The sequence below is a fragment of the Pseudophryne corroboree genome, chromosome 4 (assembly GCF_028390025.1).
Source record: "Pseudophryne corroboree isolate aPseCor3 chromosome 4, aPseCor3.hap2, whole genome shotgun sequence".
Taxonomy (NCBI): Eukaryota; Metazoa; Chordata; class Amphibia; order Anura; family Myobatrachidae; genus Pseudophryne; species Pseudophryne corroboree.
In genome coordinates, this window is record NC_086447.1 from 452,310,335 (window position 1) to 452,334,336 (window position 24,002).

The 24,002-nt window shown below is 49.0% G+C and overlaps 1 protein-coding gene across 1 annotated transcript in view; it reads right to left on the reverse strand.

Moving 5' to 3' along the window:
- MDN1 (midasin AAA ATPase 1) overlaps positions 1-24,002 on the reverse strand; it is a 695,825-nt gene that overhangs the window by 596,826 nt on the left and 74,997 nt on the right. The window lies entirely within an intron of this gene.

A 24,002-nucleotide genomic window follows, 5' to 3' on the forward strand; every position in this document is an offset into this window, starting at 1 on the left:
TATAATTGTATAGTGTACAGCTAGGTTTACAGTCCTACCAATGATTACATTAAAACTGCTAATGAACAGAACAAGAACAGAACACAAAAAGCATAAATAGAGTGTCCCCACAATGTGCTAAAAATAAAATTAAAAAAAATAAGAATTTACTCACCGGTAATTCTATTTCTCGGAGTCCGTAGTGGATGCTGGGAACTCCGTAAGGACCATGGGGAATAGACGGGCTCCGCAGGAGACTGGGCACTCTTAAAAGAAAGATTAGGTACTATATCTGGTGTGCACTGGCTCCTCCCTCTATGCCCCTCCTCCAGACCTCAGTTAGGGAAACTGTGCCCGGAAGAGCTGACATTACTAGGAAAGGATTTGGAATCCAGGGTAAGACTCATACCAGCCACACCAATCACACTGTACAACTCGTGATAACCATACCCAGTTAACAGTATGAACAACAACTGAGCCTCAGTAACAGATGGCTCATAACAATAACCCTTTAGTTAAGCAATAACCATATACATGTATTGCAGAGAGTCCGCACTTGGGACGGGCGCCCAGCATCCACTACGGACTACGAGAAATAGAATTACCGGTGAGTAAATTCTTATTTTCTCTGACGTCCTAGTGGATGCTGGGAACTCCGTAAGGACCATGGGGATTATACCAAAGCTCCCAAACGGGCAGGAGAGTGCGGATGACTCTGCAGCACCGAATGAGCAAAGGCAAGGTCCTCCTCAGCCAGGGTATCAAACTTGTAGAACTTAGCAAATGTGTTTGAACCCGACCAAGTAGCAGCTCAGCAAAGCTATAAAGCAAAGACCCCTCGGGCAGCCGCCCAAGAAGAGCCCACCTTCCTTGTGGAATGGGCTTTTACTGATTTAGGATGCGGCAATCCTGCCGCAGAATGAGCTTGCTGAATCGGGTTACAGATCCAGCGCGCAATAGTTTGCTTTGAAGCAGGAGCACCCAGCTTGTTGGGCGCATGCAGGATAAACAGCGAGTCAGTTTTCCTGACTCCAGCCGTCCTGGCTACATAGATTTTCAAAGCCCTGACTACATCTAGTAACTTGGAGTCCTCCAAGTCCCTAGTAGCCGCAGGCACCACAATAGGTTGGTTCAAATGAAACGCTGATACCACCTTAGGGAGAAATTGGGGACGACTCCTCAATTCTGCCCTGTCCATATGGAAGATCAGATAAGGGCTTTTACACGACAAAGCCGCCAATTCTGACACACGCCTAGCCGAAGCTAAGGCCAATAGCATGACCACTTTCCACGTGAGATATTTTAGCTCCACGGTCTTAAGTGGCTCAAACCAGTGGGATTTCAGGAAATTCAACACAACGTTAAGATCCCAAGGTGCCACTGGAGGCACAAAAGGGGGCTGAATATGCAGCACTCCCTTAACAAACGTCTGAACTTCAGGCAGTGAAGCCAGTTCTTTTTGAAAGAAAATAGACAGGGCCGAAATCTGGACTTTTATGGATCCTAATTTTAGGCCCATAGTCACTCCTGACTGTAGAAAGTGCAGGAATCGACCCAGCTGGAATTCCTCTGTAGGGGCCTTCATAGCCTCACACCAAGCAACATATTTTCGCCATATATGGTGATAATGTTGTGCTGTCACATCTTTCCTAGCCTTTATCAGCGTAGGAATCACTTCATCTGGAATGCCCTTTTCCGTTAGGATCCGACGTTCAACCGCCATGCCGTCAAACGCAGCAAGTCTTGGAACAGGCAGGGCCCCTGCTGTAACAGGTCCTGTCTGAGAGGCAGAGGCCATGGGTCCTCTGAGATCATGTCTTGTAGTTCTGGGTACCAAGTTCTTCTTGGCCAATCCGGAACGATGAGTATAGTTCTTACTCCTCTCTTTCTTACAATCCTCAGTACCTTGGGTATGAGAGGAACTGGACGGAACACATAAACCGACTGGTACACCCACGGTGTCACTAGTGCGTCCACAGCTATCGCCTGAGGGTCTCTTGACCTGGCGCAATATTTTTTTAGCTTTTTGTTGAGGCGGGACGCCATCATGTCTACCTGTGGCCGTTCCCAACGATTTACAATCAGCGTGAAGACTTCTGGATGAAGTCCCCACTCTCCCGGGTGGAGGTAGTGCCTGCTGAGGAAGTCTGCTTCCCAGTTGTCCACTCCCGGAATGAACACTGCTGACAGTGCTAGCACGTGATTCTCCGCCCATCGAAGAATCCTTGTGGCTTCTGCCATCGCCATCCTGCTTCTTGTGCCGCCCTGTCGGTTTACATGGGCGACCGCCGTGATGTTGTCTGACTGAATCAGCACCGGTAGGTTTTGAAGCAGGGGTTCCGCTTGACTCAGGGCGTTGTAAATGGCCCTTAGTTCCAGAATATTTATGTGAAGGGAAGTCTCCCGACTTGACCACTGTCATTGGAAGTTCCTTCCCTGAGTGACTGCCCCCCAACCTCGGAGGCTTGCATCCGTGGTCACCAGGACCCAGTCCTGTATGCCGAATCTGCGGCCCTCGAGAAGATGAGCACTCTGCAGCCACCACAGCAGAGACACCTGGCCCTCGGGGACAGGGAGATCAGCCGATGCATCTGAAGATGCGATCAGTCTGTGTCCAGAATCATGCCCAAGATCAGCAGATGCGTCGCAGGAATCAGCTGCGACTTTGGGATATTCAGAATCCAGCCGTGCTGTTGCAGCACTTCCCGAGATAGTGCTACGTTGACTAACAACTGCTCCTTGGACCTCGCCTTTATAAGGAGATCTTCCAAGTACGGGATAATTACAACTCCCTTCTTCCGAAGGAGTATCATTATTTTGGCCATTACCTTGGTAAATACCCTCGGTGCCGTGGACAGACCAAACGGCAACTTCTGGAATTGGTAATGACAGTCCTGTACCACAAACCTGAGGTACTCCTGGTGAGGTGGGTAAATGGGGACATGCAGATAAGCGTCCTTGATGTCCAGCGACACCATAAAATACCCATCTTCCAGGCTTGCAATAACCGCCCTGAGCGATTCCATTTTGAACTTGAACTTCCTTACATAAGTGTTCAAGGATTTTAAATTTAGAATGGGTCTCACCGAACAGTCTGGTTTCGGTACCACAAACATTGTGGAATAGTAACCCCGTCCCTGTTGAAGGAGGGGAACCTTGATTATCACCTGCTGAAGGTACAGCTTGTGAATAGCCGCCAGCACTACCTCCCTTTCCCTGGGAGCCGCTGGCAAGGCTGATTTGAGGTAACGGCGAGGGGGAGTCGCCTCGAACTCCAGCATGTATCCCTGAGATACCACTTGTAGAACCCAGAGATCCACCTGTGAGCGAACCCACTGGTCGCTGAAGTTCCGGAGACGCGCCCCCACCGCACCTGGTTCCACCTGTGGAGCCCCAGCGTCATGCGGTGGACGTAGTGGAAGCAGGGGAGGATTTTTGTTCCTGGGAGCTGGCTGTCTGGTGCAGCTTTTTTCCTCTACCCCTGCCTCTGGGCAGAAAGGATGCGCCTCTGACCCGCTTGCCTTTCTGAGGACGAAAGGACTGTACTTGATAATACGGTGCTTTCTTAGGCTGTGAGGGAACCTGAGGTAAAAAAGTCGACTTCCCAGCTGTTGCTGTGGATACAAGGTCCGAGAGACCGTCCCCAAACAATTCCTCACCCTTATAAGGCAAAACATCCATGTGCCTTTTAGAATCAGCATCATCTGTCCACTGCCGAGTCCATAATACTCTCCTGGCAGAAATGGACATTGCATTAATTCTAGATGCCAGCCGGCAAATGTCCCTCTGTGCATCCCTCATATACAAGACGACGTCCTTTATATGCTCTATGGTTAGCAAAATAGCATCCCTGTCGAGGGTATCAATGTTGTCTGACAGGTTATCAGACCATGCTGCTGCAGCACTACACATCCATGCTGAAGCAATAGCAGGTCTCAGTATAGTACCTGAGTGTGTATATACAGACTTCAGGATAGCCTCCTGCTTTCTATCTGCAGGCTCCTTTAGGGCGGCCGTATCCTGAGACGGCAGTGCCACCCTTTTAGATAATCGTGTGAGCGCCTTGTCCACCCTAGGGGATATCTCCCAGCGTAACCTATCCGTTGGCGGGAAAGGGTACGCCATCAGTAACCTCTTAGAAATCACTAGTTTCTTATCAGGGGAACACCACGCTTCTTCACACAATTCATTTAATTCATCAGATGGGGGAAAAGTCACTGGCTGCTTTTTCTCCCCAAACATAATACCCTTTTTAGTGGTAACCGGGTTAATGTCAGAAATGTGCAACACATTTTTCATTGCCGTAATCATGCATCGGATGGCCCTTGTGGACTGTACATTCGTCTCATCCTCGTCTACACTGGAGTCAGACTCCGTGTCGACATCTGTGTCTGCCATCTGAGCTAGCGGGCGTTTTTGAGCCCCTGATGGCCTCTGAGACGCCTGGGCAGGCGCGGGCTAAGATGCCGGCTGTCCCAAGGCTGTTACGTCATCGAACCTTTTATGTAAAGAGTTGACACTGTCGGTTAATACCTTCCACATATCCATCCACTCCGGTGTCGGCCCCGTAGGGGGCGACATCACAATTATCGGCTCCTGCTCCGCCTCCACGTAGCCCTCCTCATCAAACATGTCGACACAGCCGTACCGACACACCGCACACACACACACAGGGAATGCTCTGACTGAGGACAGGACCCCACAAAAGTCCTTTGGGGAGACCGAGAGAGAGTATGCCAGCACACACCACAGCGCTATATAACACAGGGATTTTCATTATACCGAGTGATTTTTCCCAATAGCTACTTATTAACACAAATTGCGCCTAAATTTATGTTCCCCCCCTCTCTTTTTTACCCTTGTTGTACTGGATACTGCAGGGGAGAGCTTGGGGAGCGTCCTTCCAGCGGAGCTGTGAAGAGAAAATAGCGCTGGCTGTGCTGAGGAAGATAGCCCCGCCCCCTCAGTGGCGGGCTTCTCCCGCTTTTTATAATGTTAGTGGCGGGGGTTTTTGCACATATACAGTGTTATACACTGTATTATGTGCTATTTGTGCCAAAAAGGTAAACTAATTGCTGCCCAGGGCGCCCCCCCCCCCCCCCAGCGCCCTGCACCCAACAGTGACCGGAGTGTGTGGTGTGCTATGGGAGCAATGGCGCACAGCTGCAGTGCTGTGCGCTACCTTAATGAAGACAGGAGTCTTCAGCCGCCGTTTTTCATCTTTATCTTCCGTCTTCTGGCTCTGCAAGGGGGACGGCGGCGCGGCTCCAGGAACGGACGATCGAGGTCGGGCCCTGTGTTCGATCCCTATGGAGCTAATGGTGTCCAGTAGCCTTAGAAGCACAAGCTAGCTGCAAGCAGGTAGGTTTGCTTCTCTCCCCTCAGTCCCTCGTAGCAGTGAGTCTGTTGCCAGCAGATCTCACTGAAAATAAAAAACCTAACAAATACTTTCTAGTGAGCTCAGGAGAGCCCACTAGGTGCATCCAGCTCTGGCCGGGCACAGATTCTAACTGAGGTCTGGAGGAGGGGCATAGAGGGAGGAGCCAGTGCACACCAGATATAGTACCTAATCTTTCTTTTAAGAGTGCCCAGTCTCCTGCGGAGCCCGTCTATTCCCCATGGTCCTTACGGAGTTCCCAGCATCCACTAGGACGTCAGAGAAAACTATTTTATGAGGCAGCCGTTGGAGGGGGGACAAACTACCGTGAGGACATCCCACAGAAAGTTAGGGAAGTAGTGACAGGCTAAATACAAAGCTAGCATGTCTTGACACAAATGTATTAAACCTGTAACATTTGGTAACTGGCACTGAAGGTCACCTGGCTGCATGGCACCACTACTCAACAGAAGACTTGTGCCATGCAGTCAAAGAGTTTCCTTTTTATCTGGTTAAAAGGTGCATGCACACCTTCAGGAATTGGCAAACTTAAGCACAGGCAAGAGCCCATCTTGGTCCTAACACCTATCCCAGTTTTAAGCTAGGATCAGAATGTCTTAATTCAAAATAGTACATAGAAACCTCTTCTCCATGAAAAGTAGGTTTCCTTGTAAAGCAAAGCCTCGTCGGTATGGAAAGTTAAGAAAGGAACACAATTAATACAGACCCCAGTAAGAAATGAAATCTGTATTTGCCTTGGCTGTATTTTATCTTTTCTGTATGAAACGGTTCTAAAGGAGTGTGCTGCAGTGCCAAGTAGGTTTTGGGGGTGGAGGCTGAATATGAATTATGCTGTAAAAAGGTCTCCAGTTCATGCATGAGACACTTTCTGAAAGTTCTGACCCCAGCCCTTTTAGTTTAAAAAATCCTGCAGAAAAAGCAAAATCATGTACAAATTTAAAAAGGTTTCACATAAAAGTGTTTTAAAACCTTGTGGTAGTTTTTGGCTGAAATAGGGCTTCCTTCCTGAACATGGTCTGAACCACCCTGTTAGAAAACCCTTTGTTTTAAAAATAAAGATTTTAACAGCCTTCTGATCAAGCAAATACATTTTGGTGATGAAGTGTCTTGACATGAGCAATTGGGTCAAAGTATTAAACACACTATGGGGTATATGCAATTGCGGTCGAATTCCCGAAATTGTCGAATTTCGGGAATTTTTCGCCCAAAAAAAAAAAAAATTCGTCAATGCAATTCAGTGCTTTCCGTCCAAAAAACGGACTTTCAAAATTCGACTTTTGTCAAATTCGACTTTTCTGCAATGATACAAGTGCTGCAATTCGACCAAAGTGTATTCAATTGAAGTTTGGAAATTCGACAACAGTGCTTTTAGACAGTAAATTCGACATTTTCAATCCGCCACACTTTGGTGGGTGAAATTAATAAAAAAAATTTAAAAAATGTTTTGTTTTTTTATTGATAATAACATATCTATTTATATTAGAAGGGATTAGGTACTTGGTTTGTCTTTTTTGGAGGCACAAGTATTATTTATATATTTTTTAAAATAATATTTTTATTTTTTTATTTTTTTTTAGATGGAATGGTAAAATTCAGAAAAAAAAAATGGCGTGGGGTCCCCCCTCCAAAGCATAACCAGCCTCGGGCTCTTCGAGCTGGTCCTGGTTCTAAAAATGCGGGGGGGGAAATTGACAGGGGATCCCCCGTATTTTTAAAACCAGCACCGGGCTCTCCGCCTGGTGCAAAAAATACGGGGGACAAAAAGAGTAGGGGTCCCCCGTATTTTATACACCAGCATCGGGCTCCACTAGCTGGACAGATAATGCCAGAGCCGGGGGTCACTTTTATACAGTGCCTTGCGGCCGTGGCATTAAATATCCAACTAGTCACCCCTGGCCGGGGTACCCTGGGGGAGTGGGGACCCCTTCAATCAAGGGGTCCCCAGCCACCCAAGGGCCAGGGGTGAAGCCCGAGGCTGTCCCCCCCATCCAAGGGCTGCGGATGGGAGGCTGATAGCCTTGAGTAAAATGACAGAATATTGTTTTTTTCCAATAGTACTACAAGTCCCAGCAAGCCTCCCCCGCAAGCTGGTACTTGGAGAACCACAAGTACCAGCATGCGGGAGAAAAACAGGCCCGCTGGTACCTGTAGTACTACTGGAAAAAAAATACCCAAATAAAAACAGGAGACACACACCGTGACAAGTACAACTTTATTACACACTGCCGACACACACATACTTACCTATGTTGACACGCCGACTGCCACAGTCTCCGACGATCCGAGGTACCTGTGAAAAGACTCACCTCAATACAGTGTCCGGGAGATAATCCACGTACTTGTTAAAAAAAAAAAAACACGAACACCCGTACCATGCCGGACTGAAAGGGGTCCCATGTTGACACATCAGACCCCTTTCCCCGAATGCCGGGACACCACGTGACTCCTGTCACTGAGGTCCCTTCAGCCAATCAGGAAGCGCTACTTCCGTGGCGCTCACCTGATTGGCTGTGCGCGTGTGACCTCAGACAGCGCATCGCAAAGCCTCTCCATTACTTTCAATGGTGGGAACTTTGCGGGTAGCGGTGGGGTTAACCCGCGGTCAGCCGCTGACCGCGGGTGACCTCACCGCTGACGCAAAGTTCCCACCATTGAATATAATGGAGAGGCTTTGCGATGCGCTGTCTGAGATCAGACGCACACAGAGCCAATCAGCAGAGTGCTGATTGTCCCGTCATCAGGACTTCAAAAATAAGAATTTACTCACCGGTAATTCTATTTCTCGTAGTCCGTAGTGGATGCTGGGAACTCTGTAAGGACCATGGGGAATAGCGGGCTCCGAAGGAGGCTAGGCACTCTAGAAAGAATTATGACTACCTGGTGTGCATTGGCTCCTCCCACTATGACCCTCCTCCAAGCCTCAGTTAGGACACTGTGCCCGGACGAGCCGACATAATAAGGAAGGATTTTGAATCCCGGGTAAGACTCATACCAGCCACACCCATCACACCATACAACTCGTGATACTATATCCAGTTTTACAGCATGAAAACAACAGAGCCTCTCAACAGATGGCTCAACAATAACCCTTTAGTTAACAATAACTATTTACAAGTATTGCAGACAATCCGCACTTGGGATGGGCGCCCAGCATCCACTACGGACTACGAGAAATAGAATTACCGGTGAGTAAATTCTTATTTTCTCGGACGTCCTAGTGGATGCTGGGAACTCCGTAAGGACCATGGGGATTATACCAAAGCTCCCAAACGGGCGGGAGAGTGCGGGTGAGACTGCAGCACCGAATGAGAGAACTCCAGGTACTCCTCAGCCAGGGTATCAAATTTGTAAAATTTTGCAAACGTGTTTGCCCCTGACCAAGTAGCAGCTCGGCAAAGTTGTAAAGCCGAGACCCCTCGGGCAGCCGCCCAAGATGAGCCCACCTTCCTTGTGGAATGGGCATTTACAGATTTTGGCTGTGGCAGGCCTGCCACAGAATGTGCAAGCTGAATTGTACTACAAATCCAGCGAGCAATAGTCTGCTTAGAAGCAGGAGCACCCAGCTTGTTGGGTGCATACAGGATAAACAGCGAGTCAGATTTTCTGACTCCAGCCGTCCTGGAAACATATATTTTCAGGGCCCTGACAACGTCTAGCAACTTGGAGTCCTCCAAATCCCTAGTAGCCGCAGGCACCACAATAGGCTGGTTCAGGTGAAACGCTGACACCACCTTAGGGAGAAACTGGGGACGAGTCCTCAATTCTGCCCTATCCATATGGAAAATCAGATAAGGGCTTTTACATGATAAAGCCGCCAATTCTGACACTCGCCTGGCTGAAGCCAAGGCCAATAACATGACCACTTTCCACGTGAGATATTTCAGATCCACGGTTTTTAGTGGCTCAAACCAATGTGATTTTAAGAAACTCAACACCACGTTGAGATCCCAAGGTGCCACAGGAGGCACAAACGGGGGCTGAATATGCAGCACTCCTTTCACAAACGTCTGAACTTCAGGTACTGAAGCTAGTTCTTCTTGAAAGAAAATCGACAGAGCCGAGATCTGTACTTTAATGGAGCCTAGTTTTAGGCCCATATTCACTCCTGCTTGCAGGAAATGCAGAAATCGACCTAGTTGAAATTCCTCTGTTGGGGCCTTTTCGGCCTCGCATCATGCAACATATTTCCGCCATATGCGGTGATAATGATTTGCCGTAACATCTTTCCTGGCTTTAATAAGCGTAGGAATGACTTCTTCCGGAATACCTTTTTCCTTCAGGATCCGGCGTTCAACCGCCATGCCGTCAAACGCAGCCGCGGTAAGTCTTGGAACAGACAGGGCCCCTGCTGTAGCAGGTCTTGTCTGAGCGGCAGAGGCCACGGGTCCTCTGAGATCATCTCTTGAAGTTCCGGGTACCACGCTGCATCCTTGATGTCCAGGGATACCATGTAATCCCCCTCCTCCAGGCTTGCAATAACCGCCCTGAGCGATTCCATCTTGAACTTGAATTTTTTTATGTATGTGTTCAAGGATTTCAAATTTAGAATGGGTCTCACCGAACCGTCCGGTTTCGGCACCACAAATAGTGTGGAATAGTAACCCCGGCCTTGTTGAAGTAGGGGTACCTTGATTATCACCTGCTGGGAATACAGCTTGTGAATTGCCGCTAGCACCGCCTCCCTGTCCGAGGGAGCAATCGGCAAGGCAGATTTTAGGAACCGGTGGGGTGGAGACGCCTCGAATTCCAGTTTGTACCCTTGAGATACTATTTGAAGGATCCAGGGATCCACCTGTGAGCGAGCCCACTGATCGCTGAAATTCTTGAGGCGGCCCCCCACCATACCTGGCTCCGCCTGTGGAGCCCCACCGTCATGCGGCGGACTTGGAAGAAGAAGCGGGGGAGGACTTTTGCTCCTGGGAACCTGCTGTTTGTTGCAGCCTTTTTCCCCTACCTCTGCCTCTGGACAGAAAAGACCCGCCTTTTCCACGCTTGTTTTTCTGGGTCCGAAAGGACTGAACCTGATAAAACGGCGCCTTCTTAGGCTGTGACGGGACATGGGGTAAAAATGCTGACTTCCCAGACGTTGCTGTGGAAACTAGGTCCGAGAGACCATCCCCAAATAATTCCTCACCCTTATAAGGCAAAACTTCCATGTGCCTTTTAGAATCTGCATCTCCTGTCCACTGGCGAGTCCATAAGCCTCTCCTAGCAGAAATGGACAATGCACTTACTTTTGATGCCAGCCAGCAGATTTCCCTCTGTGCATCTCTCATATATAAGACTGAGTCTTTGATATGGTCTATGGTTAACAGGATCGTGTCTCTGTCTAGTGTGTCAATATTCTCTGACAGTTTATCTGACCACGCAGCGGCAGCACTGCACATCCATGCTGACGCAATAGCTGGCCTAAGTATAATGCCTGAGTGTGTGTATACAGACTTCAGGATCGCCTCCTGCTTTCTATCAGCAGGTTCCTTGAGGGCGGCCGTATCCGGAGACGGTAGTGCCACCTTTTTAGACAAACGTGTGAGCGCTTTATCCACCCTAGGGGGTGTTTCCCAACGTGACCTATCCTCTGGCGGGAAAGGGAACGCCATTAGTACCTTCTTAGGAATTACCAATTTTTTATCAGGGAAAGCCCACGCTTCTTCACACACTTCATTTAATTCATCTGATGGGGGAAAAACTACAGGTAGTTTTTTCTCCCCAAACATAATACCCTTTTTAGTGGTACCTGTATTTATATCAGAAATGTGTAACACCTCTTTCATTGCCTCAATCATGCAGTGAATGGCCTTAGTGGGCATTAGGTTAGACTCATCGTCATCGACACTGGTGTCAGTATCAGTGCCGACATCTGCGTCTGCGGTCTGATGTAGCGGGCGTTTCAGAGCCCCTGATGACCTTTGAGACGCCTGGACAGGCACAAGCTGAGAAGTCGGCTGTCCCACATTTGGCATGTCGTCAAATTTCTTATGTAAAGAGTCTATACGTGCACTCATTGCTTTCCATAAGCACATCCACTCAGGTGTCTGCCCCGCAGGGGGTGACATCCCTCCTAAAGGCATCTGCTCCGTCTCCACCTCATTATCCTCATCAAACATGTCGACACAGCCGTACCGACACACCGCACACACACAGGGAATGCTCTAACAGAGGACAGGACCCACAAAAGTCCTTTGGGGGGACAGAGTGAGAGTATGCCAGCACACACCAGAGCGCTATATAATGCAGGGACTAACTGAGTTATGTCCCCTATAGCTGCTTTTTCTATATAACTGTATACTGCGCCTAAATTTAGTGGCCCCCCTCTCTTTTTTACCCTTTTCTGTAGTGTAGACTGCAGGGGAGAGCCAGGGAGCTTCCTTCCAGCGAAGCTGTGAGGGAGAAATGGCGCCAGTGTGCTAAGGGAGATAGCTCCGCCCCTTTTCCGCGGCCTATTCTCCCGCTTTTTCCTGGATTCTGGCAGGGGTATTTACCACATATATAGCCTCTGGGGCTATATATTGTGGTATTTTTGCCAGCCAAGGTGTATTTATTGCTTCTCAGGGCGCCCCCCCCCCCAGCGCCCTGCACCCTCAGTGACCGGAGTGTGAAGTGTGTGTGAGGAGCAATGGTGCACAGCTGCAGTGCTGTGCGCTACCTTGGTGACGACTGATGTCTTCTGCCGCCGCTTTTCCGGACCTCTTCTTGCTTCTGGCTCTGTAAGGGGGACGGCGGCGCGGCTCCGGGACCGAACACCAAGGACTGGGCCTGCGGTCGATCCCTCTGGAGCCAATGGTGTCCAGTAGCCTAAGAAGCCCAAGCTGGCTGCAAGCAGGCAGGTTCGCTTCTTCTCCCCTTAGTCCCTCGCTGCAGTGAGCCTGTTGCCAGCAGGTCTCACTGAAAATAAAAAACCTAATTTCTATACTTTCTCTCTAAAGGCTCAGGAGAGCCCCTGGTGTGCATCCAACCTCGGCCGGGCACAAAATCTAACTGAGGCTTGGAGGAGGGTCATAGTGGGAGGAGCCAGTGCACACCAGGTAGTCATAATTCTTTCTAGAGTGCCCAGCCTCCTTCGGAGCCCGCTATTCCCCATGGTCCTTACGGAGTTCCCAGCATCCACTAGGACGTCAGAGAAAACAGTCTAGACGACGGGGCTGCGTGGCCCGAAACACTGACCATATTTGGATAATACACTTTCTTTCTGCTATCATCGACTCCGAGTGCCGAGAGAGAGAGAGAGAGAGAGAGAGAGAGAGAGAGAGAGAGAGAGAGAGAGAGAGAGAGAGAGAGAGAGAGAGAGAGAGAGAGAGAGAGAGAGAGTATGCAGCACTCCGGGGATTTATATGGACCAGTAAAGATAGGACAGCCCTATCTTTGCTGGTCCGTTTACGTCCCCAGAGTGCTGCTAATATATATATATATATATATATATATATATATATATATATATATATATACACATATATACATACACACACACATATATATATATATACACTCCTGAGGAAGTCCAGGCTGTTGGCGTAGGACGAAACGCGTTGAGTGTTCACTCGTATGGACGACTTAAAACACAGATAAGCTGTTTTTATTTTATTATATGGTACGGGCAATGTTTTTACTGTCGGACTAGTTCCAAATAAATGTATATTGTTTGTGTAAATAGTATTACACTATTGGTCTTTTTTACTCTTTTTCTGACCAAATGAGTAACAAGATGAAGGAAGATTAGCAGGAGATCATTGAGATCACTGATGACGCCGCTCAAATTGTGACTTTATGCTATTCTAAAGGTGGTTGGAATTCCACCATACACGGTACAGTTCCACTTTACAGGGTGATATCAAGGGTGATGGTCACATTATATATATAATATTACACTAGGAGGCGCCTATTCTCACCTTTTGTTTTCCAGATTTACTATTGGTGGGCTTGAACAGCCAACCACTGGAGAAAAGGGCTGCCACCCCACGAAATATAATACTGGGGGAGTATACTCTAGATATAAGAAAATTGACCATAGGAAAAAAAGGATAAGTCATCCTAAGAAGGGTTTAGCGCCATTTACCACCACCAACTTTCTACATACATACACATACATACATACATACATATATATACATACACACATACAGTCCCAGAGATCCGGCTCTCCTTTATAATAACTCCTGCACCGAGTGCCTCCGCGATGGGGGAAGATATACAAGCAGTGGGCATGGCACTCCTGCTTGTACAGGACCCCCATGGTGCAAAAAAAGTGTTTTTGCACCATGTATCCTTGAAAAAAACACCCATCGCGGTGTTGAAACGTTGGATTTCACATGCTGTTTGTTGCATAAAATTTTTGTCATCACTAAATCCGTGGAGTGCCGCCTGTTTCTGTGGTGAGGGGGTCATCGTCTTGTGGCTCCAGTCGCCACGAACACCTGCATTGTATATGTATATGCCGACGAGACAGTTCCAGCTCGGTTGAGCACAATTCTGATGGTCGTGTGGACCTCGCTGAGTTTGGATACTTTTACTGCAATGTATGTGGATATTACTTTTTCTATATAAAGTGAATGATTTTACGTTTACCGGTGCGCTCTCCTTATTTGTTTCTAGTATAATATATATATATATATATATATATATATATATATATACCGTATATACTCGAGTATAAGCCGACTTTTTCAGCACTTTTTTTTGTGCTGAAAAAGCCACCTCGGCTTATACTCGAGTCAGTGCAGGCAGAGGCGTGTGAAGGAGGGACATGGAGCGCACAGCGCGCGGCGCTCCTGTGTCCCTCCTGCATCTCCGGCGGCAGCAGCGGCGGTTCTATTACAGGAAATACCCGTTCGTGACCTCTGATCACGAACCGGCACTTCCTATAATAGACCCGCCGCGGCCGCCGAAGATGCAGGAGGGACACAGGAGAGCCGCGCACGCTGTGTGCTTCGTGTCCCTCCAGAAGACAGCGCGGGATCGACGGAGGGGTAAGTAACAGCACTGTGGGGCATACCTGGCACTTGGGGAGGGAACGTATCTGGCAGCACTGTGGGGGCATATCTGGCAGCACTGTGGGGGCATAACTGGCAGCACTGTGGGGGCATATCTGGCAGCACTGTGGGGGCATATCTGGCAGCACTGTGGGGGCATAACTGGCAGCACTGTGGGGGCATAACTGGCAGCACTGTGGGGGCATATCTGGCAGCACTGTGGGGGCATATCTGGCAGCACTGTGGGGGCATATCTGGCAGCACTGTGGGGGCATATCTGGCAGCACTGTGGGGGCATATCTGGCAGCACTGTGGGGGCATATCTGGCAGCACTGTGGGGGCATATCTGGCAGCACTGTGGGGGCATAACTGGCAGCACTGTGGGGGCATATCTGGCAGCACTGTGGGGGCATATCTGGCAGCACTGTGGGGGCATAACTGGCAGCACTGTGGGGGCATATCTGGCAGCACTGTGGGGGCATATCTGGCAGCACTGTGGGGGCATATCTGGCAGCACTGTGGGGGCATATCTGGCAGCACTGTGGGGGCATATCTGGCAGCACTGTGGGGGCATATCTGGCAGCACTGTGGGGGCATATCTGGCAGCACTGTGGGGGCATATCTGGCAGCACTGTGGGGGCATATCTGGCAGCACTGTGGGGGCATAACTGGCAGCACTGTGGGGGCATATCTGGCAGCACTGTGGGGGCATATCTGGCACTATGAGGGCATATCTGGCACTGAGGGCTGTGTACGGCTAGAGCTGCATTTCCCACCCTAGGCTTATACTCGAGTCAATAAGTTTTCCCAGGTTTTTGTGGTAGAATTAGGTGCCTCGGCTTATATTCGGGTCGACTTATACTCGAGTATATACGGTATATATATATATATATATATATATATATATATATATATATATATATATATATATATATATATATATATATATATATATATATATATATATATATATCTATATCCCCAAAACACACAGAACTTGTGAAGCATTCACATACAGATTTGTTAACAAGGTTCTTGTTACCCGTTAACACACTAGTTATCAGGGATTTTTTTTTTCAAGCCTGCATCAGGCATGAAAATAAAAATAAGAATTTACTTACCGATAATTCTATTTCTCGGAGTCCGTAGTGGATGCTGGGGTTCCTGAAAGGACCATGGGGATAGCGGCTCCGCAGGAGACAGGGCACAAAAAGTAAAGCTTTTCCAGATCAGGTGGTGTGCACTGGCTCCTCCCCCTATGACCCTCCTCCAGACTCCAGTTAGGTACTGTGCCCGGACGAGCGTACACAATAAGGGAGGATTTTGAATCCCGGGTAAGACTCATACCAGCCACACCAATCACACCGTACAACTTGTGATCTAAACCCAGTTAACAGTATGATAACAGAAGAGCCTCTGAAAGATGGCTCCCTAAACAATAACCCGAATTAGTTAACAATAACTATGTACAAGTATTGCAGATAATCCGCACTTGGGATGGGCGCCCAGCATCCACTACGGACTCCGAGAAATAGAATTATCGGTAAGTAAATTCTTATTTTCTCTATCGTCCTAGTGCACAGGTTCTCAAACTCGGTCCTCAGGACCCCACACAGTGCATGTTTTGCAGGTCTCTCACAGAATCACAAGTGAAATAATTAGCTCCACCTGTGGACCTTTTAAAATGTGTCAGTGAGTAATTAATACACCTGTGCACCTGCTGGGTTACCTGCAAAACATGCACTGTGTGGGGTCCTGAGGACCGAGTTTGAGAACCACTGTCCTAGTGGATGCTGGGGTTCCTGAAAGGACCATGGGGATTATACCAAAGCTCCCAAACGGGCGGGAGAGTGCGGATGACTCTGCAGCACCGAATGAGAGAACTCCAGGTCCTCCTTTGCCAGGGTATCAAATTTGTAGAATTTTACAAACGTGTTCTCCCCTGACCACGTAGCTGCTCGGCAGAGTTGTAATGCCGAGACCCCTCGGGCAGCCGCCCAAGATGAGCCCACCTTCCTTGTGGAATGGGCCTTAACAGATTTAGGCTGTGGCAGGCCTGCCACAGAATGTGCAAGTTGAATTGTGTTACAAATCCAACGAGCAATCGACTGCTTAGAAGCAGGCGCACCCAACTTGTTGGGTGCATACAGTATAAACAGCGAGTCAGATTTTCTGACTCCAGCCGTCCTTGAAATGTATATTTTTAAAGCTCTGACAACGTCCAACAACTTGGAGTCCTCCAAGTCGCTTGTAGCCGCAGGCACTACAATAGGCTGGTTCAGGTGAAACGCTGATACCACCTTAGGGAGAAAATGCGGACGCGTCCGCAGCTCTGCCCTATCCGAATGGAAAATTAAATAAGGGCTTTTATAAGATAAAGCCGCCAGTTCAGATACTCTCCTGGCGGACGCCAGGGCCAGTAACATAGTCACTTTCCATGTGAGATATTTCAAATCCACATTTTTTAGTGGTTCAAACCAATGGGATTTGAGGAAATCTAAAACTACATTTAGATCCCACGGTGCCACCGGAGGCACCACAGGAGGCTGTATATGCAGTACTCCTTTGACAAAAGTCTGGACCTCAGGAACTGAGGCCAATTCTTTTTGGAAGAATATTGACAGGGCCGAAATTTGAACCTTAATAGATCCCAATTTGAGACCCATAGACAATCCTGATTGCAGGAAATGTAGGAAACGACCCAGTTGAAATTCCTCCGTCGGAGCACTCCGATCCTCGCACCACGCAACATATTTTCGCCAAATGCGGTGATAATGCTTCGCGGTGACTTCCTTTCTTGCCTTAATCAAGGTAGGAATGACTTCTTCTGGAATGCCTTTTCCTTTTAGGATCTGGCGTTCAACCGCCATGCCGTCAAACGCAGCCGCGGTAAGTCTTGGAATAGACACGGTCCCTGCTGAAGCAGGTCCTGTCTTAGAGGTAGAGGCCACGGATCGTCCGTGACCATCTCTTGAAGTTCCGGGTACCAAGACCTTCTTGGCCAATCCGGAGCCACTAGTATCGTTCTTACTCCGCTTTGCCGTATGATTCTCAATACCTTTGGTATGAGAGGCAGAGGAGGAAACACATACACCGACTGGTACACCCACGGTGTTACCAGCGCGTCCACAGCTATTGCCTGCGGATCTCTTGACCTGGCGCAATACCTGTCCAGTTTTTTGTTGAGGCGAGACGCCATCATGTCCACCATTGGTCTTTCCCAACGGTTTATTAGCATGTGGAAAACTTCTGGATGAAGTCCCCACTCTCCCGGGTGAAGATCGTGTCTGCTGAGGAAGTCTGCTTCCCAGTTGTCCACTCCCGGGATGAACACTGCTGACAGTGCTATCACGTGATTCTCCGCCCAGCGAAGGATCCTGGCAGCTTCTGCCATTGCACTCCTGCTTCTTGTGCCGCCCTGTCTGTTTACATGGGCGACTGCCGTGATGTTGTCCGACTGGATCAACACCGGTCTTCCTTGAAGCAGAGGTTCCGCCTGGCTTAGAGCATTGTAGATTGCTCTTAGTTCCAGAATGTTTATGTGAAGAGACTTTTCCAGGCTCGACCACACTCCCTGGAAGTTTCTTCCTTGTGTGACTGCTCCCCAGCCTCTCAGGCTGGCGTCCGTGGTCACCAGGATCCAATCCTGTATGCCGAATCTGCGGCCTTCCAATAGAAGAGCCCTCTGCAACCACCACAGAAGAGATACCCTTGTCCTTGGAGACAGGGTTATCCGCAGGTGCATCTGAAGATGCGTGCATTGATGTACAGACACCTTTCCTGGTTTTAGGAGATTCCTGACCAGGTCGGATAACTCCTTGGCTTTTTCCTCGGGAAGAAAAACCTTTTTCTGAACCGTGTCCAGAATCATCCCTAGGAACAGCAGACGAGTTGTCGGCATTAATTTGGATTTTGGAATATTCAGAATCCATCCGTGCTGCTTTAGCACCTCTTGAGATATTGCTAATCCCATCTCTAGCTGTTCTCTGGACCTCGCCCTTATTAGGAGATCGTCCAAGTATGGGATAATTAATACGCCTTTTCTTCGAAGAAGAATCATCATCTCGGCCATTACCTTTGTAAAGACCCGAGGTGCCGTGGACAAACCAAACGGCAGCGTCTGAAACTGATAGTGACAGTTTTGTACAACGAACCTGAGGTACCCCTGGTGTGAGGGGTAAATTGGAACGTGGAGATACGCATCCTTGATGTCCAAGGATACCATAAAGTCCCCTTCTTCCAGGTTCGCTATCACTGCTCTGAGTGACTCCATCTTGAACTTGAACTTCTTTATGTACAGGTTCAAGGACTTCAGATTTAGAATAGGCCTTACCGAGCCATCCGGCTTCGGTACCACAAATAGAGTGGAATAATACCCCTTCCCTTGTTGTAGAAGAGGTACCTTGACTATCACCTGCTGAGAGTACAGCTTGTGAATGGCTTCCAAAACCGTCTCCCTTTCGGAAGGGGACGTTGGTAAAGCAGACTTCAGGAAACGGCGAGGTGGATCTGTCTCTAATTCCAACCTGTACCCCTGAGATATTATCTGCAGGATCCAGGGATCTACCTGCGAGTGAGCCCACTGCGCGCTGTAATTTTTGAGACGACCTCCCACCGTCCCCGAGTCCGCTTGAGAAGCCCCAGCGTCATGCTGAGGCTTTTGTAGAAGCCGGGGAGGGCTTCTGTTCCTGGGAAGGAGCTGCCTGTTGCCGTTTCTTCCCTCGACCTCTGCCTCGTGGCAGATATGAATAGCCCTTTGCTCTCTTATTTTTAAAGGAACGAAAGGGCTGCGGTTGAAAAGTCGGTGCCTTTTTCTGTTGGGGAGTGACTTGAGGTAGAAAGGTGGATTTCCCGGCTGTAGCCGTGGCCACCAAATCTGATAGACCGACTCCAAATAACTCCTCCCCTTTATACGGCAAAACTTCCATATGCCGTTTTGAATCCGCATCGCCTGTCCACTGTCGCGTCCATAAAGCTCTTCTGGCCGAAATGGACATAGCACTTACCCGTGATGCCAGTGTGCAGATATCCCTCTGTGCATCACGCATATAAAGAAATGCATCCTTTATTTGTTCTAACGACAGTAAAATATTGTCCCTGTCCAGGGTATCAATATTTTCAATCAGGGACTCTGACCAAACTACCCCAGCACTGCACATCCAGGCAGTCGCTATAGCTGGTCGTAGTATAACACCTGCATGTGTGTATATACTTTTTTGGATATTTTCCATCCTCCTATCTGATGGATCTTTAAGTGCGGCCGTCTCAGGAGAAGGTAACGCCACTTGTTTTGATAAGCGTGTTAGCGCCTTGTCCACCCTAGGAGGTGTTTCCCAGCGCTCCCTAACCTCTGGCGGGAAAGGGTATAATGCCAATAATTTCTTTGAAATTATCAGCTTTTTATCAGGGGCAACCCACGCTTCATCACACACGTCATTTAATTCTTCTGATTCAGGAAAAACTATAGGTAGTTTTTTCACACCCCACATAATACCCTGTTTAGTGGTACCTGTAGTATCAGCTAAATGTAACGCCTCCTTCATTGCCAAAATCATATAACGTGTGGCCCTACTGGAAAATACGGTTGATTCGTCACCACTGGAATCAGTGCCTGTGTCTGGGTCTGTGTCGACCGACTGAGGCAAAGGGCGTTTTACAGCCCCTGACGGTGTTTGAGGCGCCTGGACAGGCACTAATTGATTGTCCGGCCGCCTCATGTCGTCAAACGACTGCTTTAGCGTGTTGACACTATCCCGTAATTCCATAAATAAAGGCATCCATTCTGGTGTCGACTCCCTAGGAGGTGACATCCCCATATTTGGCAATTGCTCCGCCTCCACACCAATATCGTCCTCATACATGTCGACACACACGTACCGACACACAGCAGACACAGGGAATGCTCTAAACGAAGACAGGACCCACTAGCCCTTTGGGGAGACAGAGGGAGAGTCTGCCAGCACACACCAAAAAGCGCTATATATGACAGGGATAGCCTTATAATAAGTGCTCCCTTATAGCTGCTTTATATATATCAAGATATTGCCATTAAATTTGCCCCCCCTCTCTGTTTTACCCTGTTTCTGTAGTGCAGTGCAGGGGAGAGACCTGGGAGCCGTCCTGACCAGCGGAGCTGTGAGAGGAAATGGCGCCGTGTGCTGAGGAGATAGGCCCCGCCCCTTTTTCGGCGGGCTCGTCTCCCGCTATTTTGTGAATACAGGCAGGGGTTAAATATCTCCATATAGCCTCTGGGGGCTATATGTGAGGTATTTTTAGCCTTTATATAGGTTTACATTTGCCTCCCAGGGCGCCCCCCCCCAGCGCCCTGCACCCTCAGTGACTGCGTGTGAAGTGTGCTGAGAGGAAAATGGCGCACAGCTGCAGTGCTGTGCGCTACCTTTAGAAGACTGCAGGAGTCTTCAGCCGCCGATTCTGGACCTCTTCTTACTTCAGCATCTGCAAGGGGGCCGGCGGCGCGGCTCCGGTGACCATCCAGGCTGTACCTGTGATCGTCCCTCTGGAGCTGATGTCCAGTAGCCAAGAAGCCAATCCATCCTGCACGCAGGTGAGTTCACTTCTTCTCCCCTCTGTCCCTCGTTGCAGTGATCCTGTTGCCAGCAGGAATCACTGTAAAATAAAAAACCTAAGCTAAACTTTCTCTAAGCAGCTCTTTATGAGAGCCACCTAGAATTGCACCCTTCTCGGCCGGGCACAAAAATCTAACTGGAGTCTGGAGGAGGGTCATAGGGGGAGGAGCCAGTGCACACCACCTGATCTGGAAAAGCTTTACTTTTTGTGCCCTGTCTCCTGCGGAGCCGCTATCCCCATGGTCCTTTCAGGAACCCCAGCATCCACTAGGACGATAGAGAAAATAAGAATTTACTTACCGATAATTCTATTTCTCATAGTCCGTAGTGGATGCTGGGACTCCGTAAGGACCATGGGGAATAGCGGCTCCGCAGGAGACTGGGCACAAAAGTAAAAGCTTGAACTAGCTGGTGTGCACTGGCTCCTCCCCCCATGACCCTCCTCCAAGCCTCAGTTAGGATACTGTGCCCGGACGAGCGTACATAATAAGGAAGGATCTTGAATCCCGGGTAAGACTCATACCAGCCACACCAAACACACCGTACAACCTGTGATCTGAACCCAGTTAACAGTATGATAAACGAAGGAGCCTCTGAAAAGATGGCTCACAACAATAATAACCCGAATTTTGTAACAATAACTATATACAAGTATTGCAGACAATCCGCACTTGGGATGGGCGCCCAGCATCCACTACGGACTATGAGAAATAGAATTATCGGTAAGTAAATTCTTATTTTCTCTAACGTCCTAAGTGGATGCTGGGACTCCGTAAGGACCATGGGGATTATACCAAAGCTCCCAAACGGGCGGGAGAGTGCGGATGACTCTGCAGCACCGAATGAGAGAACTCCAGGTCATCCTCAGCCAGGGTATCAAATTTGTAGAATTTAGCAAACGTGTTTGCCCCTGACCAAGTAGCTGCTCGGCAAAGTAGTAAAGCCGAGACCCCTCGGGCAGCCGCCCAAGATGAGCCCACCTTCCTTGTGGAATGGGCTTTTACAGATTTTGGCTGTGGCAGGCCTGCCACAGAATGTGCAAGCTGAATTGTACTACAAATCCAACGAGCAATCGTCTGCTTAGAAGCAGGAGCACCCAGCTTGTTGGGTGCATACAGGATAAACAGCGAGTCAGATTTCCTGACTCCAGCCGTCCTGGAAATATATATTTTCAGGGCCCTGACTACGTCCAGTAACTTGGGAGTCCTCCAAGTCCCTAGTAGCCGCAGGCACCACAATAGGCTGGTTCACGTGAAACGCTGAAACCACCTTTGGGAGAAATTGAGGACGAGTCCTCAATTCTGCCCTATCCGTGTGAAAAATTAGGTAAGGGCTTTTATAAGATAAAGCCGCTAATTCTGAGACACGCCTGGCTGAAGCCAGGGCTAACAGCATTACCACCTTCCATGTGAGATATTTTAATTCCACAGTGGTGAGTGGTTCAAACCAATGTGATTTTAGGAACCCCAAAACCACATTGAGATCCCAAGGTGCCACCGGGGGCACAAAAGGAGGCTGTATATGCAGTACCCCTTTGACAAACGTCTGGACTTCAGGCACTGAAGCCAGTTCTTTTTGGAAGAAAATCGACAGGGCCGAAATTTGAACCTTAATGGACCCTAATTTTAGGCCCATAGACAGTCCTGTTTGCAGGAAATGTAGGAAGCGACCCAGTTGAAATTCCTCTGTAGGGGCCTCTTTGGCCTCACACCACGCAACATATTTTCGCCAAATGCGGTGATAATGTTTTGCGGTTACATCCTTCCTGGCCTTTACCAGGGTAGGGATGACTTCTTCTGGAATGCCTTTTTCCTTCAGGATCCGGCGTTCAACCGCCATGCCGTCAAACGCAGCCGCGGTAAGTCTTGGAACAGACAAGGCCCCTGCTGGAGCAGGTCCTTTCTTAGAGGTAGAGGCCACGGTTCTTCCGTGAGCATCTCTTCAAGTTCCGGGTACCAAGTCCTTCTTGGCCAATCCGGAACCACGAGTATAGTTCTTACTCCTCTCCTTTTTATGATTCTCAGTACTTTTGGTATGAGAGGCAGAGGAGGGAACACATACACTGACTGGTACACCCATGGTGTTAACAGAGCGTCCACCGCTATTGCCTGAGGGTCCCTTGACCTGGCGCAATATCTGTCTAGTTTTTTGTTGAGACGGGACGCCATCATGTCCACCTTTGGTTTTTCCCAACGGTTTACCATCTCTTGGAAGACTTCTGGATGAAGTCCCCACTCCCCCGGGTGAAGGTCGTGTCTGCTGAGGAAGTCCGCTTCCCAGTTGTCCACTCCCGGAATGAACACTGCTGACAGTGCTATCACATGATTCTCCGCCCAGCGAAGAATCCTTGCAGCTTCCGCCATCGCCCTCCTGCTTCTCGTGCCGCCCTGTCTGTTTACGTGGGCGACTGACGTGATGTTGTCCGATTGGATCAATACCGCCTGACCCTGAAGCAGGGGTTTTGCTTGACTTAGGGCATTGTAAATGGCCCTTAGTTCCAGAATGTTTATATGAAGAGATGTTTCCATGCTTGACCACAAGCCCTGGAAATTTCGTCCCTGTGTGACTGCTCCCCAGCCTCTCAGGCTGGCATCCGTGGTCACCAGGATCCAATCCTGAATGCCAAATCTGCGGCCCTCTAGTAGATGAGCACTCTGCAGCCACCACAGAAGAGACACCCTTGTCCTTGGCGACAGGGTTATCCGCTGATGCATCTGAAGATGCGATCCGGACCATTTGTCCAGAAGATCCCACTGAAACGTTCTTGCATGGAATCTTCCGAATGGAATCGCTTCGTAAGAAGCCACCATTTTTCCCAGGACCCTCGTGCACTGATGCACTGACACCTGGCCTGGTTTTAGGAGATTCCTGACTTGCTCGGATAACTCCCTGGCCTTCTCCTCTGGGAGAAACACCTTTTTCTGGACTGTGTCCAGAATCATTCCTAGGAACAGGAGACGTGTTGTTGGAATCAGCTGCGATTTTGGAATATTTAGAATCCACCCGTGCTGACGTAACACTAACTGAGATAGTGCTACTCCGACTTCTAACTGTTCCCTGGACCTTGCCCTT